Below are 18,879 nucleotides of genomic sequence, written 5' to 3'. Positions count from 1 at the left end.
CCCCACCCCCCAGCACTGTGGGGCACCTGCCAGCAGGCCCCCACCCATGTCCAACTCATGTCTCCCACCACCCCCACCCCCCAGCACTGTGGGGCACCTGCCAGCAGGCCCCCACCCATGTCCAACTCATGTCTCCCACCACCCCCACCCCCCAGCACTGTGGGGCACCTGCCAGCAGGCCCCCACCCATGTCCAACTCATGTCTCCCACCACCCCCACCCCCCAGCACTGTGGGGCACCTGCCAGCAGGCCCCCACCCATGTCCAACTCATGTCTCCCACCACCCCCACCCCCCAGCACTGTGGGGCACCTGCCAGCAGGCCCCCACCCATGTCCAACTCATGTCTCCCACCACCCCCACCCCCCAGCACTGTGGGGCACCTGCCAGCAGGCCCCCACCCATGTCCAACTCATGTCTCCCACCACCCCCACCCCCCAGCACTGTGGGGCACCTGCCAGCAGGCCCCCACCCATGTCCAACTCATGTCTCCCACCACCCCCACCCCCCAGCACTGTGGGGCACCTGCCAGCAGGCCCCCACCCATGTCCAACTCATGTCTCCCACCACCCCCACCCCCCAGCACTGTGGGGCACCTGCCAGCAGGCCCCCACCCATGTCCCCCTGCCCCCAGGTCCTGACGAAACTCAATCATGGCAGTAATGGGCAGCACACCCAGCACAAACAGCCAGCCAAGGATTGCATCCACCCACATAGTAGATGCAATTACATGATACAACCCCAATGGCAAGTATGTAAATGAACACATGTCTGTCACACACACATACACAATGGGTGCAAGTGAATGTCAAAACCCATATCATGAAATGCATGAAACCAATGAGAAAATACCACAAATGAAAGTAAAATAAATATGTATTGAAGATGAAAAAGAACTAAAGAAATGAAACACACAATAATGGGGATGACAAAACAAATGGTCCGTGTCCGATAACAAATACAAAAAATCAAAAAACAAAGGAATTCAAAAACTAATGTAGTCCAAAGGAAAAAAATGGGTGAAAAAAATAAGGAAAAACAACTGAGTCCTGGAGAACACACATATAAATCCAAAAAATGTTGTCCAAAAAAAATACGATGCAAAAAGAATATCCCAGGGTCCATGAGCCCAACACCACAAATGAAAACTACTACTACCTAACACTACAAATATATACAGAAAAGTGGCCATTGTCCGAGCGGTCCAAAGAAAAATAAAAAAATAAAGGAAACCTATCACTAACTAACTAACTAAAGAACTATATACAATGGCAGCGGGCAAGTCCTGCGGCTCACTCCGTGATGTTGCCGGCCAGGGCATCATCGAACTCCATGTCGATGTCCCGGAGGCGGGACTCTGTCCTGGCCCCGAGGTCTCGCAGGGACAACCCCGTGTTCAACTCAAACTCCCTGCGAGCTTCCTCGAGGCACTCAGCCCGCCTCAACGCCCGACGCATGGAGAACTCCGCCCTGACCATGGAGAGCCGCTCCTCTTCCGCCCGCTGCTGCTCCGCACCTATCCGCTGGACCAACTGCTCCCACACGGAAGACACTGCCATTCCAGGGTTCTCCTGCCCTCCAGCCGATGCCTGCCCCTCTGATCTTGATGGCCCCGAGCCATGATGCCTCCCACGTCGAGCCTGCTGCTGCCTCCGACGCCACTGCCTCTGCCAGCCGTCGTGCACGTGCCCTGCCAGATGATGCTGGCACATCCTACATCTGCAGGGGGACAGTTGCGGGTGTGTCCACCCCTGCTGGACCTTCGACTCCCGACTGTGGCAGGGATGGGGTCCCCACCGAGCTGGCTGCGTTGGTCGGGGCAGGTCCACAGGGGGCCCTGGTGGCATCTGGGCCGGAAGACGGCATGGAGCACGACTGGCGCATAGCCTCCACAGAGGAGGAGAGGGTCGCCAGAAGGCCACACACATGTAGGAAACCCCCGACCATGGCGGCTCCCAAATGGTTCACGTACGCACGGTGCTCTTCGTGATGATGTGCATGCTCCTCCCGGGAAGCATGCACCTCATCACGAATGCCAGCCGTGCGCAACGCGACACCAATCAGGACCCTCTCCACACGGCCAGGGGTCCCCACGTCCGCAGGTAGAGGAGTGTCAGATGACATGGACAACTCCCCTACCTGCGGACGGGCCTGGGATGGGGCATCCCTGCTGGTGCATGGTGGTGCAGTCACAGTGTCAGGGACAGTGACATGCACAGGCCCCTCCACGGCGACCTGTGCTGCCTCCTGCCCCTGGCCCTGGACTGCACCACTTGCACCAGCGGGGATGCCCCCACCAGGCCCCATGTGTGGCTCAGTAGCGGCCTCCTCCCCCTCTGTGGAAACCACCAACCTGGATGTCTCCACGCCGTCTTCCGCCGTTGCAAGCCCCTGTGGGGGCTCACCCACCCCTTCCGCTGCAGCCATGGCGGCATCCCCGCCGCTCTGCTCCACAGCGCCTTCTCCGCCCTCTTCTTCACTTGCCACTGTGTAGAGGGAGACATAGAACACAAGCATTAGGGTACTGTACAATGGTCCCCTAGACAGGAAGCAATAGCAGATGAGTGGCACTGTCATGCATCACTTCCATCATGTCCCTCCACAACACATGGGTCAGTGCAGGCAAAACACATGCAGTAACAGGCATGGCGCATGCCATGGACATTGGCATACATGACCAAGGGACTCATGATTCATACAATGTTGGTTTTGAACTCACATGCATCATGGGCCTTGCCATCACATGCACACACCTCACCGTAGTTCCATCCATCCGGCCTCGCACACCACAGATGCAGTGGATACAAGGATGACTAGGCTGCATCAGTGAATCTGAACATTGTCACAGACATGTGTCATGCATCCATGGCATTTACAAGTCACAGACACGCAGGTCAGACACACAACATTGGACACCATACGTGTACATGGGACCAGCACCCATCCCTCACCCCCACCCATGTCCAGGAACAGAGACTGCCATGCTTCCATGTGTCCATTCCGCGCAGAGCCCCCCATGTTGCAATTGTACATATGCACCAACCATGTGGTTCACACATCACTGTACTCACATGCCTGACCATGATGTCCCTGCACACGCACATACGTACATGGCCTATGTCACACATACAGGCATGTATCAGACAACCAGCGCACTGCAACATGCCCTGTCTCACACAGCAATGCCTGGCCACTTACCGGCCAACTCCAGACGGGTCTGCCTCTGAAGGATCTGGGCGTGGAGCGCTGGGTCTACGCGTTCCAGGACCCTCATCTGGATGTCAGTCAGGCGTGCCCGGCCCCCCTCCGCGAGGCGCCGGGCCTTAGTGAGGGTCCTGGACCTGAAGTCCTCCCAGCGCTTCTTGATGTGCTTGATGTCGCGGGTTGCCACCCCCTCCGCGTTGATGGCAACCACTACATCGTCCCAGATCCTCTCCCGTCCTTCCTTGTCGGCGCGTGGTCTTCCGAAGAGGGCATCATAATACCCCAGGACATGCTCCACCAGGACACCAACTTCCTCTTCACTGAAGCTGGTGGCCCTCTGCCTCTGTGGCTGGGGGTCGCCACTGGTCTCAGGTGGTGCTTGCCCCGACATGGCGACCCCCGAGGCAGGCGTGGGTGGGCTACTGGGTCCTGGGGCTGGGCTGTGGAGCGATGGTATCCCAGTCGGGAGTCTACTGTTCCAGCAGGGGTGGACACAGCAACTGGACCCCTGCAGATGGCTGATGTGCAGGCACCAAATGGCAGGGCAATGTGGCAGCAGGCAGGCAGGCAGGCAGCAGCAGCAGATGGCTCGTGGGAGGCTGCTCGGGGCTATGGGGGGCAGTAATTCGGCCTTCTGGGCAGGAGCGTGGTCTTCCGTGTGCTTACGCGTGGCCAGCTTGATACGGAGTGAATTTGCACGTGAAAAATCTGCACGTCAGCGTGTAATTCGAGGAAAGGGCCTTACCGCGTAGGCACGTCAGCACGCGTACGCGATTTCATTGGACCAAAGGCCCTTATCGCGTAAGCGCGTGTGATGTTTCGCGCACGGGCGTTGCCCTGGCAGGGCTTGGAGATCCCGCGTGCTTTTCGTGCGGTGCGTGTGTTTTCCATCCGTTGGGGTTCACACGCTGTTACTTCACAGCGGGTGTTGGCTACGCGTTCTTCTACACGCAAGGCACACGGTGGTTGGTACCCCGAACTTCACGCGCACCCCTGAAATCCACGCAGCCCGCTCCCCCAGGCCCGATCGCGTGTGAAACTTCACGCGCACCCCCGAAATACACGCAGCCCGCTCCCCCAGGCCCGATCGCGTGTGAAACTTCACGCGCACCCCTGAAATCCACGCAGCCCGCTCCCCCAGGCCCGATCGCGTGTGAAACTTCACGCGCACCCCTGAAATACACGTACCCGGCCTAATAGCGTGTGGAACTTCCCGCGCACCCCTGAAATTCACGCAGCCCGCTCCCCCAGGCCCGATCGCGTGTGAAACTTCACGCGAGCCCCTGAAATCCATGCAGTCCGCTCCCCCAGGCCCGATCGCGTGTGAAACTTCACGCGCACCCCTGAAATCCACGCAGCCCGCTCCCCCAGGCCCGATCGCGTGTGAAACTTCACGCGAGCCCCTGAAATCCACGCAGCCCGCTCCCCCAGGCCCGATCGCGTGTGAAACTTCACGCGAGCCCCTGAAATCCACGCAGCCCGCTCCCCCAGGCCCGATCGCGTGTGAAACTTCACGCGAGCCCCTGAAATCCACGCAGCCCGCTCCCCCAGGCCCGATCGCGTGTGAAACTTCACGCGCACCCCTGAAATCCACGCAGCCCGCTCCCCCAGGCCCGATCGCGTGTTAAACTTCACGCGAGCCCCTCAAATCCACGCAGCCCGCTCCCCCAGGCCCGATCGCGTGTGAAACTTCACGCGCACCCCTGAAATCCACGCAGCCCGCTCCCCCAGGCCCGATCGCGTGTGAAACTTCACGCGAGCCCCTGAAATCCACGCAGCCCGCTCCCCTAGGCCCGATCGCGTGTGAAACTTCACGCGCACCCCTGAAATCCACGCAGCCCGCTCCCCCAGGCCCGATCGCGTGTGAAACTTCACGCGCACCCCTGAAATACACGTACCCCGCTCAATCGCGTGTGTAACTTCCCGCGCACCCCCGGAATACACGTACCCCGCTCAATCGCCTATTTTACTTCCCGCGGCGCCACTTTTTTGATGCGCTGGAACTCTACCGCCTGCCTTCGTGTGGCGGCCTTGTTTCAGCTTGTGCGTGGCTTTGGCTGTGCGTGGGTTTGCCCTATTCCATTCCATGAATACGTGTGGTTCGAGTGCGTGTGGGCGTTCCCTCTGCTTCCGTGCAGTACATCCCCAGTTACGCCCTTATTTTCGCGTGTTGTTCCCCATTCCGCGCGTTACGCCCCATGTCCCGCCCACTTTCTGCTGTGTGCGCTGAGGTTGTGCGCTTTCACTGTGCGCGTCGCGCACCGTCGCGCACCGTCGCGCACGCCTTTCGCGATGTTGCAGTGACTTGTGCGCCATGCACGGGTTTGGCGCACATCCCGCGGTGAACACGCGCAGGGACTTCCATGAATCGCACGTGTGCATGTGCGCCTGTTTTTTTCCGCTTGCGCATGCTTGCGCATGCTTGCGCATGCTTGCGCCTAGATTTTCGGCGCACGTTGGTTCCATGAATCGGCCCCTTAGAATCTTCATTGTCTTCTATTTTGTATGAAAGTTCTATAGTTTTTGTGTTACTTTTATAACACGTTCTGCGGCAACATACACACACGTGGTTTGGTACTTCAGCTGAAGTGCTTTGAAATTTTAGTATTTCTTTTTTGTATGTGTGTAGTGAAAAGTTGCCATGTGCAGATTTGTTACGAAGTTGGTTGACAGCTATTTCATCGTGTAAGTGGGTTTCATTTCCAAAATATTTTTTCTGTATATACTCGATTTCTTCTCGTAGGTCTTTTGGTGTACCATGTAGAAGAATGTTATTTAAATTGGCTAGTGCTAAAGCAGGACTTTTTGCATAATACAGTTTATAAACAAGATTTCTTATACTTGCATGATGTGTTGATATCCTTTTGATATCATGGAAGGTTGTTTTGCAAGTAGCTCCTGATATGAAGGCCAACAAATGTCCTTGCAGTCCTGTGTGCTTGCGTACTGGACAAGCATCCATACTTTGCAGTATTTTAATTTTGATTTTGTCTTTGCTTTTCACATATTGATTGAAGAATAGGCGTAAAGATTTGAACATTTTTTTGGGAATTTTACACATTGACGTGCATGGCCATGTGTAAATTAGATGTTCTGATTCAGTCGAATGGAGGGGTAAATCTAAGTTTTCAGGGCATATTTTTGTAAGGAGTACTTCTTGTTCCATTATGGTATTATTAACTTTTTCATAACCTCGACCAATGCTATTTATGGCAATTGTATTTGTTTGCTTTTGTTTGTACGCTTCTTCATTAAAGTATGGTTCTGTGCTTGTAGTGTGACTCCATTCACCTCCACAGATATTTAAGAAGTTATTTCTGTTCACATTTCATTTATTGAGAAGCCTTTTTTGAAGTTTAGTTATTAGTTTTGTTAGTGGTTTAATTCTGTTTAACACAACAATAAATAAGTTTCTTTTGAGAAGAATTGCACTGTCTATCAACGCTTCTAAGATTACTTTCCTAAGATAGGTTTGAAGTGTTGAACCTGGTTTCTCTCCTGTTTTTATCAGACTTTGAAGGACTTTGTGACAGAACATTTTGGCTAATATACTTTTCTTGGTATGCTTACTTTGTACTATATCAAGATTCATAGAAGACGTTTTATTTGTAGTGATAGTTGATTTTCTGTTAATAGTTTTTTGGGTCGTTTTACTTTGTGATAGAGGAGGCAAAGTTTTTGCACTAGAAACTTCTTCTGTTTCACAACATGACTGTATTAGCTGTTGTGTTTCAACGTTTTTTACAAATTCTGCTATAGATGGGTGTTTATGTTGGAGACTTTTCTTTTCATTTGCTCTACTTCTGCGTCCCTTTCTACGGAGTTGCTTTTAGGTGGGCATTCTGTAGCGTCTGTTTAAAAAAATACAGAAGGTATGGGTTGGGGTTTTCTGCAAGGCATGTGTGTTGTGTGCATGATTGTTTGAGTAAGATGATAAAGATGTATGTAATGGTGTGTGATTGTGAATTGGGAAGTTGAACTACCAGGGATGAGTATTCTTCAATTAATGTGTTACTAAACTGGGGTTCAGATGACAGAAAAAAGTAAGCCGGTGGTGTGGAGAAGAATGAATAATATAGGTAAAGCTATACAATTAAAACAGTTGTTTGTTCTACAACATCTACATTCTAGCGGCTGAGTTGGGTCATTTGTGTGCCGAAAAATAGGAATTTGAGGGCCGTTCTGACAGGAGATCACTGTTTAAGACGGGGGGGATTTTTGGTCAGAATGGTGCAGAATCTCTATTTTTAGGCACAGAAATACCATGAATGCACTGTACAGTGCGTGTGAGTTATAAATCAAATATTATGGTAACAATCTACTTACTTTTTTTTCAAAAATGAGTAGTTTGCTTCTTAGTTGTTCTTTGTAAATCAAAATCGGCTGCTTCTATTCAGGAGAATGGGCTTCACTGCAATTGTAAAAGAAAGAAATTAGTAATTTGGTTGCTATATAGCACTGTTTTCATTTTAGACATAGATTTTTTTAAATTGAAATGCTCAGCGCCTTCCTGAAAACCATTAAAACTACATTATGACTAAGAGTAGGAAAGAAAATATCTTTACTATGGTTTGTGGAATTCATAATCTACCAACGTATACCACTATTCTTGTAACTAAGCTTTTCCACGTAATAGTGAGTCATTGTCATCATAGCTCTCAACCATGTGTGTCGCAAATGCGGGTGAAATCACCTGATTTTGTTTTTGGCGGGTGAGGCGCCCATTGGAATGAATGGGCGTGCAGGAAGCTTGGCAGGTGAGTCAGTCCTTTACAAGGCGGGTGACACCCGCCAAAAGCGTGTGAGTTGAGAGCTATGTGTCATAGCCTGCTTTTGCACGTAACAGTGAGTGAATGTCATAGTCTGCTTGTCCTATATAAATGTATGTAAGTACTTATATAAACGAAAAAAATTAAAACCAATTATGTGTTTGTACAAATATTATTGTTTGAGATTTGATCATAGAGTGTGTATGTTATTTTTTGTGATTATATGTCGTGTATATATTTTATTTCAAAAATGTTAGTTTAATAGTATTTGCATGTGTGTGTGTGTGTGTATGAAGAAATTAAACGATATAAAGGTTTGTAAGTGAAAGGTCATTTTAGAACAATGAAACAATGATCGTCCATTCATTTTTCAGATTATAGAAGGTAAAAGTCGGTTAGAAAATGTGTTCATGTACTGTGTAGAAAATATGCATACCTGTACTTTCTGTTCATGTATATGGATATGGACCAAGCTGCAAGTAGAAATATTGGAGATTTGTATAGTATTTCTCGTAGATCGTGGTTGTCAAAGGTATGAGACTTGTACTCCGAGAGATACACCGTACATTTGTAGTGCTGCTCTATGATGATGCAGTTACATGTAGAGTTATTGGATTTGATTGGTGGATGGTCATGTGATTGCTTAGCTACATCCAATGAGGGAATGGCACAGAGAGTGAAATCGAAATGGTAGAAGGGCTGTACATGTTACGATACGTTCACGGACATGGCGGTAGTTCTAGGACACTGCGTATTACATCTGGGGAATTTGGGGAGGGGAGGTATGGAAATGAGATTGGATGAAGCAAGGGATTGGTCAGTAAAGTTTAGTGAGTGTGTTGTGCTAGGAGAGGTTTTCTCAGATATTGTTTTTGCAGAGAGAAGAACAGATAGCTATGGCTGAGTGTTTCAAAACACAGATTGTATGGATTTTGGGAGACTTGTGGATTCATTGGTTGAAGGTGCATGCAGAAAGCTGTGGAGTATCTATAGATCTTGGATCCCACATGTGGAAGTGCACTGGCATGGAGTGCATGGAATGAAGTGGTTGGACTTGCTACCTCTCTGTGCAACTTTGAAGATATAGGAACATCCAGACATAATTGTAATTCATTGTGGAGGGAACAGTTTAGGACATGTGTCTGGAATTTCTTTGCAATTTGCAATGAAAGAAGGACTTCAGAAGATAATGGACATGTTTCCAAACTCTAAAATAATTTTTTCACGGATTGCGCAGAGACAAGTGTGGCTTCGTTCTTTCTCATGTGGTCCACAAATGGAGAAAGCAAGGCGTAATGTTAATAAGGCTGTTTGTGCCTACCTAAGAGATTTTGGCATGTCCTCTTTTAACAATGAAAGTATTTTGTTTCGTAGTACATACATTTTTCGCAAAGATGGAGTCCATCTTACTTATGCTGGCAATCAGATTTTTCTGAGAAATGTACAAAATGCATTGCGACCTTATTTAGAAATACAGCATTCGTTTTGAAGTACGTCTTACGCAGTTAAAATGTTTTACATTCAAACACCTCCTAGAGGCTCTTTTCAGAGCCACCACTTCCTGTTAGAGAAAAATGCATTGGTTTCAATAGGGTAGCAATGCAATTGTTTTTCTGTTCGCGGACCGTCCGCGGACTTTCACGAAATGGAAATGGCTATGCTTTATGTATCTTCACTTCTATTTTTTAACTGTGAAAGGCGGCCCTGAAAAGAGCCTTATTTTTTGTTTGATTTTTGTTATTTTGTATTTTTTTTGTTCTTTTTTATACACGACACACTGGGAGAGGAGGGAAAGGAGGGTAAAGGGAGGGGGACACCAACCACAGGGATAAGAAAGGGCAAGCTGAGAGAGGAAGATGTAGAGTGGGTTTTATTTGGGTAGTGAGCAGGTCTTCTGGTGCTCTGAGACGATCGTCTCAAAAGCACTCGGAAGTCGTTCCCCCCTGCAGAGTACTGTGTCACAGTACACACATACAACTGTGACCCTCGAAAGGTAAGGGTCATCAGAATTCTGTATGGCCTGTGAGGCAGCTTGAGGAAGACGCTGTCCCACAGAGGTGTCCCTTGTGGTGACAGGATCAGGAACGGAGGATGAAGTAGAGGCAATCAACCTACTATGCTTCTCGCAAGGTACAACCTTGCGAATGGCCCCAGTGTGGAATGAGCGCAGGTGTCGCTTCATGGTAGTGGTCCCAAAGCTATACGAACCATGCTTCCCGTGACTGAGTACCATTTTGCACTCATTACAGGTGACACGGTTCGCATGAGACTTAGGACCGTTTCCATGAATGGTAAACAACTGCCACACCCAAGATTCACGCCGAGGGCGGGTAGTAGGGATTTCCTCTACCTCATTCTCGTCATCCTCTTCTTCCTCCTCTGTATCCTCACTCCTGTTCCCCTCTTCAGGCCCTTGGGGAAATGGTGGTGGTGGAGGGGGTGGGGGTGGTGCTGAGGCAGATGTAGCATCATGTGGTAATAGTCGAGCCATGGATGTCATAGGCTTGGAGATGGAAATCTCAAAATCTGCAAAGTATGCAGCAAAATGCAGTGTGCTCTGTGGAATAGTCAGAAACACAATGAGAATGCACTCTAGGGCGTGGTCTTATATCGGGGTGCTTGTGCGCGGGTCGCGGACATGCGCGCCGTCCGCAAGACAGATCGAACATCAGAAAAGGTTCAAAAAGTCACAAAAACTATGTGGAAAGTTAGGATTAGTATGTGGGATTTGTGGTATGGTGATTTTTTAATGAGAAATATTGTGGATTACTTGGAAATGTACTTTTAAACTGGTCGGGGACACGAACAGTGTCCGCATTTAGAGCACGAGAGGAGCGTGGGCGCGGTCACATGATTGTTTTGTGAGCATGTTCGCTAAGGTAGCGGTCGTCCGCAGGACACCCAATGTACGGACATTGTTTTGCACATGCGTGTTGATGTTCTGCGGACAGTGTTCGGGTCCTGAACTAATTAAAAGTGCGTCACATGTAAAACGAACAGTTACAGACAGCCGTTTGTTCTTAGCACAGTTTAATTTATTTGCTAACAATACGGACAGACATAGTGTTTCAAGCACACCTCCATTTTCGTTTATTTCCGAACAATTCAGGACACCACGAGTGTTCTTAGAACAGTTTCTGTTTGCTATCGAACACTACGAATAGGCATAGTGTTCTTAAGGACACCTCCATTTTCGTTTATTTACGAACGTTTTCAGTACACTACGAGTGTTCTTAGAACATTTTCAACTTGCATGAGAACATTACGGACAGATGTAGTGTCCTCAGGACAGTCACATTTTCGTTTCTTTACGAACATTTCCGAACAACCGTGGTGTCCGTGTCCTAAATTGGTTTTATCACAAACTGAAAGTAATTACAACACAATATAAGAAAAGTAACTTTATTTCATATATATATACAATTATGACTGGGAAGGTGGGGCAGAAACGGAAACAAAAACAGGAGAATTAGGGATTTCTAGATAACTGGGATCAGGTGAAGAAGGGAAGGAAAGCTCATCGAAACGCTTTCGTCCATAGACAGGGTTTGGGGTTAACTGCGTGGGATAGGGTGAGGGGGGACAAGTGCAGGTTGGACAATGGTGTGCTGTTGGGGGTTTCACATAATTTTCCACAAAGTTTTTCAAATCCATACAATTTTGCATAAGGTCGTCCATTTTTGATTAATCTGCTGTAAAGTGATATCCTCTGATTGTTGTTGTGAGATGCTTGGAATTTTTGTATGGTCTGTAATAAAAAAAATGTATATGTTAAATGTATACAGAATAATATTTATTAATTGGTTTATATATTAAAGTGTGTACCATTAGGTGGACTATTTTCTAACATTTCCTCTCGTGGGAAATGCTCCTCTAGCCAGTCAAGAGTACTACACATTTCTGTGAGAAAACAAAAAATTAATATGTTTTTTTTTTCTAATATAGAAAGTTTATAAATATATGAGTAAAAAGAAGTGCACTTACTATGTCTGGTGAGATATGTAATCAGTAGTGCATACGTCTGGTCTTGCTGTTGGTTGTGGAGCGTCTGTGAGGTAATTATGGTGGAAGCCACTTTATCTTCTTTTGGTATATTCCATTTTAAAACATATTGTATTTACATGAATGGTTAGTGTGTTACATATATGGGTAACATTTTTTAAGTATTACTACATATACTTTACTGTCCGTAACTGTTCGTTTTACATGTGACACACTTTTAATTAGTTCAGGACCCGAACACTGTTCGCAGAACATCAACACGCATGCGCAAAACAATGTCCGTACATTGGGTGTCCTGCGGACGACGGCTACCTTAGCGAACATCCTCACAAAACAATCATGTGACCGCGCCCACGCTCATCTCGTGCTCTAAATGCGGACACTGTTCGTGTCCCCGACCAGTTTAAAAGTACATTTCCAAGAAATCCACAATATTTCTCATTAAAAAATCACCATACCACAAATCCCACATACTAATCCTAACTTTCCACATAGTTTTCGTGACTTTTTGAACCTTTTCTGATGTTCGATCTGTCTTGCGGACGGCGCGCATGTCCGCGAACCGCGCACAAGCACCCCGATATAAGACCACGCCCTCGAGCGCATTCTCATTGTGTTTCTGACTATTCCACAGAGTACACTGCATTTTGCTGCATACTTTGCAGATTTTGAGATTTCCATCTCCAAGCCTATGACATCCATGGCTCGATTATTACCACATGGTGCTACATCTGCCTCAGCACCATCCCCACCCCCTCCAACACCACCATTTCCCCAAGAGCCTGAAGAGGGGAACAGGAGTGAGGATACAGAGGAGGAAGAAGAGGATGATGAGAATGAGGTAGAGGAAATCCCTACTACCTGCCATCAGCGTGAATCTTGGGTGTGGCTGTCATGATGCCTACCTCCAAGGAGCCAGGTCCGACCCAGCAACCCCAGAGGCAGGCATCATTCCCCCCAGGGAAGTGCCAGCGGGCCCAAGCTGGGGCCCTTTGGACACAGTCCTGGCGCCTTAGGCGCCAGGCTCATGTTGGACCCCTGTCCTGGCGCCTTAGGCGCCAGGCTCATAAAGCTAGACATGTGTTCAAGTGTTTTAATGTGCACTTACCTGATGCAGACCATGCTGCTACATCCAGGCCCTCTTGAGGCCTGAATGGAACTACTTTACCTGTGGGACTACTTTCCACCTGGGTGTGGTCGGGGAAGGATACATACCTGATCGGTGGAAGGATACATACCTGGAACTTCTTCCAAAGCTATTTAAACCACGCCCGATCAGCAACTCACGATTCGCGTTGTTCTGCTCCTCGCAGCTGGACGCTCACCGTGTCAGCTCCTGCATTTGGACTTCAGCCACGCCTGTCAGCATCTTGGGTCACCTGCAAAGGGAGATAAGAGAGAATTGGTCAAAGAGAAAGAAGACCTTACCTGCTAAAGCTGGATCACGGAGACATCACACCGACGATCCTGAAAGGGAAGACATCATTTTAAAAGCATTTCGCTTCGATCGCTGCAGCGCTGCATTTCACTCACCTTTCCTGGGCGCCTCCATCTTCAGCAGCGATCATCCGGATCCGCACCCACTTCCCAGAGCCTAGAGAGAAAAAGACAAGAAAACAAGGTGAGAGAAGGAAGGGAAATAGGAAAAGCTCAGTTTCCTTCTAAGACTTACCTGTTGGGTCATTCCCATTTCATTTCGGGTCCTGCCGCTTCCTGGCATTCCGGACCCCGGCCCCCATGGGGAAAAAAGACAAAGATATTGAATGAGCGAATGCAAAGACATTACCTGAACGCTCATCCAGAATTTACCTGTCATTTACTGGAACTGCACGTTTCACTTCGGGTCGGCGCCATATCTCCGGCATTCCGAACCCCGGCCCCTAAGGGGAAAAAGACATAAGCATTAGCGCTTGCTGCAATAAGACAATGAACATTATTGTTAAATTTGAACTTTTGAACTTGCAACAGAACTCTTACAGCGCCTCACCTGAATAGTCAAGCTTATTTTGAACTCCCATCAAACCTCAATCCAGTGAAGTAACTGGGTTTCAACGCGCCCCTACATCAGAAGCAGGATGGAGAACTCATCCTTCCAGACCCTAAGGTGAGACTTCACGGGGAATCGTGGAAGGGTATCGTGGAGGGTTGGAAGGGAGTGGGAGGCTTGAGCATTATTCCGTCAGTAGGTAATACTCCCTTTTCACGCACAGGGGAATATTCCTGCGAGCCAGAAAAGCCAGAGTAGAGGGGCCCTTCCTGTCCATCGTCAGAGTCCTGCGCTTCACCATTGAAGAAGCATCAGCACTCGAAGCCAGACCTGCGCCTCCGTGGGAATCAGGTGAGCGTGACAGGTTGTTTACCGTTCATGGAAAGGGTCCTAAGTCTCATGCGAACCGTGTCACCTGTAATGAGTGCAAAATGGTACTCAGTCACGGGAAGCATGGTTCGTATAGCTTTGGGACCACTACCATGAAGCGACACCTGTGCTCATTCCACACTGGGGCCATTCGCAAGGTTGTACCTTGCGAGAAGCGTAGTAGGTTGATTGCCTCTACTTCATCCTCCGTTCCTGATCCTGTCACCACAAGGAACACCTCTGTGGGACAGCGTCTTCCTCAAGCTGCCTCACAGGCCATACAGAATTCTGATGACCCTTACCTTTCGAGGGTCACAGTTGTATGTGTGTACTGTGACACAGTACTCTGCAGGGGGGAACGACTTCGGAGTGCTTTTGAGACGATCATCTCAGAGCACCAGAAGACCTGCTCACTACCCAAATAAAACCCACTCTACATCTTCTTCTCTAAGCTCGCCCTTTCTTATCCCTGTGGTTGGTGTCCCCCTCCCTTTACCCTCCTTTCCCTCTTCTCCTAGTGTGTCGTGTATAAAAAAGAACAAAATAAATACAAAATAACAAAAATCAAATAAAATAAGGCTCTTTTCAGAGCCGCCTTTCACAGTTAAAAAATAGAAATGAAGATACATAAAGCATAGCCATTTCCATTTCGTGAAAGTCCGCGGACGGTCCGCGAACAGAAAAACAATTGCATTGCTACCCTATTGAAACCAATGCATTTTTCTCTAACAGGAAGTGGTGGCTCTGAAAGGAGCCTTTGGGAGGTGTTTGAATGTAAAACATTTTAACTACGTAAGACGTACTTCAAAACGAATGCTGTATTTCTAAAAAAGGTTGCAATGCATTTTGTACATTTCTCAGAAAAATCTGATTGCCAGCATAAGTAAGATGGACTCCATCTTTGCGAAAAATGTATGTACTACGAAACAAAATATTTTCATTGTTAAAAGAGGACATGCCAAAATCTCTTAGGAAGGCACAAACAGCCTTATTAACATTACGCCTTGCTTTCTCCATTTGTGGACCACATAAGCAAGAACGAAGCCACACTTGTCTCTGCGCAATCCGTGAAAAAATTATTTTAGAGTTTGGAAACATGTCCATTATCTTCTGAAGTCCTTCTTTCATTGCAAATTGCAAAGAAATTCCAGACACATGTCCTAAACTGTTCCCTCCACAATGAATTACAATTATGTCTGGATGTTCCTCTATCTTCAAAGTTGCACAGAGAGGTAGCAAGTCCAACCACTTCATTCCACGCACTACATGCCAGTGCACTTCCACATGTGGGAATCCAAGCTCTATAGATACTCCACAGCTTTCTGCATGCACCTTCAACCAATGAATCCACGAGTCTCCCAAAATCCATACAATCTGTGTTTTGAAACACTCAGCCATAGCTATCTGTTCTTCTCTCTGCAAAAACAATATCTGAGAAAACCTCTCCTAGCACAACACCCTCACTAAACTTTACTGACCAATCCCTTGCTTCATCCAATCTCATTTCCATATCTTCCCTCCCCAAATTCCCCGGATGTAATACGCGGTGTCCTAGAACTACCGCCATGTCCGCGAACGTATCGTAACATGTACAGCCCTTCTACCATTTCGATTTCACTCTCTGTGGCATTCCGTCATTGGATGTAGCTAAGCAATCACATGACCATCCACCAATCAAATCCAATAACTCTACATGTAACTGCATCATCATAGAGCAGCACTACAAATGTACGGTGTATCTCTCGGAGTACAAGTCTCATACCTTTGACAACCACGATCTACGAGAAATACTATACAAATCTCCAATATTTCTACTTGCAGCTTGGTCCATATCCATATACATGAACAGAAAGTACAGGTATGCATATTTTCTACACAGTACATGAACACATTTTCTAACCGACTTTTACCTTCTATAATCTGAAAAATGAATGGACGATCATTGTTTCATTGTCCTAAAATGACCTGTCACTTACAAACCTTTATATCGTTTAATTTCTTCATACACACACACACACACATGCAAATACTATTAAACTAACATTTTTGAAATAAAATATATACACGACATATAATCACAAAAAATAACATACAATGAACAAATCTCAAACAATAATATTTGTACAAACACATAATTGGTTTTAATTTTTTTCGTTTATATAAGTACTTACATACATTTATATAGTACAAGCAGACTATGACATTCACTCACTGTTACGTGCAAAAGCAGGCTATGTCACATAGCTCTCAACTCACACGCTTTTGGCGGGTGTCACCTGCCTTGTAAAGGACTGACTCACCCGCCAAGCCTCCTGCACGCCCATTCATTCCAATGGGCGTCTCACCCGCCAAAAACAAAATCAGGTGATTTCACCCGCCTTTGCGGCACACATGGTTGAGAGCTATGATGACAATGACTCACTATTACGTGGAAAAGCTTAGTTACAAGAATAGTGGTATACGTTGGTAGATTATGAATTCCACAAACCATAGTAAAGATATTTTCTTTCCTACTCTTAGTCATAATATAGTTTTAATGGTTTTCAGGAAGGCGCTGAGCATTTCAATTTAAAAAAATCTATGTCTAAAATGAAAACAGTGCTATATAGCAACCAAATTACTAATTTCTTTCTTTTACAATTGCAGTGAAGCCCATTCTCCTGAATAGAAGCAGCCGATTTTGATTTACAAAGAACAACTAAGAAGCAAACTACTAATTTTTGAAAAAAAATAATATTTGATTTATAACTCACACACACTGTACGGTGCATTCATGGTATTTCTGTGCCTAAAAAGAGAGATTCTGCACCATTCTGACCCAAAATCCCCCCCCGTCTTAAACAGTGATCTCCTGTCAGAATGGCCCTCAAATTCCTATTTTTCGGCACACAAATTACCCAACTCAGCCGCTAGAATGTAGATGTTGTAGAACAAACAACTGTTTTAATTGTATAGCTTTACCTATATTATTTATTCTTCTCCACACCACCGGCTTACTTTTTTCTGTCATCTGAGCCCCAGTTTAGTAACACATTAATTGAAGAATACCCATCCCTGGTAGTTCAACTTCCCAATTCACAATCACACACCATTACATACATCTTTATCATCTTACTCAAACAATCATGCACACAACACACATGCATTGCAGAAAACCCCAACCCATACCTTCTGTATTTTTTTCAACAGACGCTACAGAATGCCCACCAAAAAGCAACTCTATAGAAAGGGACGCAGAAGTAGAGCAAATGAAAAGAAAAGTCTCCAACATAAACACCCATCTATAGCAGAATTTGTAAAAAACGTTGAAACACAACAGCTAATACAGTCATGTTGTGAAACAGAAGAAGTTTCTAGTGCAAAAACTTTGCCTCCTGTATCACAAAGTAAAACGACCAAAAAAACTATTAAAAGAAAATCAACTATCACTACAACTAAAACATCTTCTATAAATCTTGATACAAAGTAAGCATACCAAGAAAAGTATATTAGCCAAAATGTTCCGTCACAAAGTCCTTCAAAATCTGATAAAAACAGGAGAGAAACCAGGTTCAACACTTCAAACCTATCGTAGGAAAGTAATCTTAGAAGCGTTGATAGACAGTGCAATTCTTCTCAAAAGAAACTTATTTATTGTTGTGTTAAACAGAATTAAACCACTAACAAAACTAATAACTAAACTTCAAAAAAGACTTCTCAATAAACGAAATGTGAACAGAAATAACTTCTTAAATATCTGTGGAGGTGAATGGAGTCACACTACAAGCACAGAACCATACTTTAATGAAGAAGCATACAAACAAAAGCAAACAAATACAATTGCCATACATAGCAGTGGTCAAGGTTATGAAAAAGTTAATAATACCATAATGGAACAAGAAGTATTCCTTACAAAAATATGCCCTGAAATCTTAGATTTACCCCTCCATTCGACTGAATCAGAACATCTAATTTACACATGGCCATGCACGTCAATGTGTAACATTCCCAAAAAAATGTTCAAATCTTTACGCCTATTCCTCAATCAATATGTGAAAAGCAAAGACAAAATCAAAATTAAAATACTGCAAAGTATGGATGCTTGTCCAGTACGCAAGCACACAGGACTGCAAGGACATTCGTTGGCCTTCATATCAGGAGCTACTTGCAAAACAACCTTCCATGATATCAAAAGGATATCAACACATCATGCAAGTATAAGAAATCTAGTTTATAAACTGTATTATGCAAAAATTCCTGCTTTAGCACTAGCCAATTTAAATAACATTCTTCTACATGGTACACCAAATGACCTACTAGAAGAAATCGAGTATATACAGAAAACATATTTTGGAAATGAAACCCACACACAAGATGAAATAGCTGTCAACCAACTTCGTAACAAATCTGCACATGGCAACCTTTCACTACACACATACAAAAAAGAAATACTAACATTTCAAAGCACTTCAGCTGAAGTACCAAACCACGTGTGTTTATGTTGCCGCAGAACGTGTTATAAAAGTAACACAAAAACTATAGACCTTTCATACAAAATAGAAGACAATGAA

This window comes from Ambystoma mexicanum, chromosome 1q (genome assembly GCF_040938575.1).
Source record: "Ambystoma mexicanum isolate Mex_15411 chromosome 1q, UKY_AmexF1_1, whole genome shotgun sequence".
In the NCBI taxonomy this organism is placed as follows: domain Eukaryota; kingdom Metazoa; phylum Chordata; class Amphibia; order Caudata; family Ambystomatidae; genus Ambystoma; species Ambystoma mexicanum.
The sequence above is the reverse complement of the archived record's forward strand: the minus strand, read 5'-3'. Positions refer to the sequence as shown.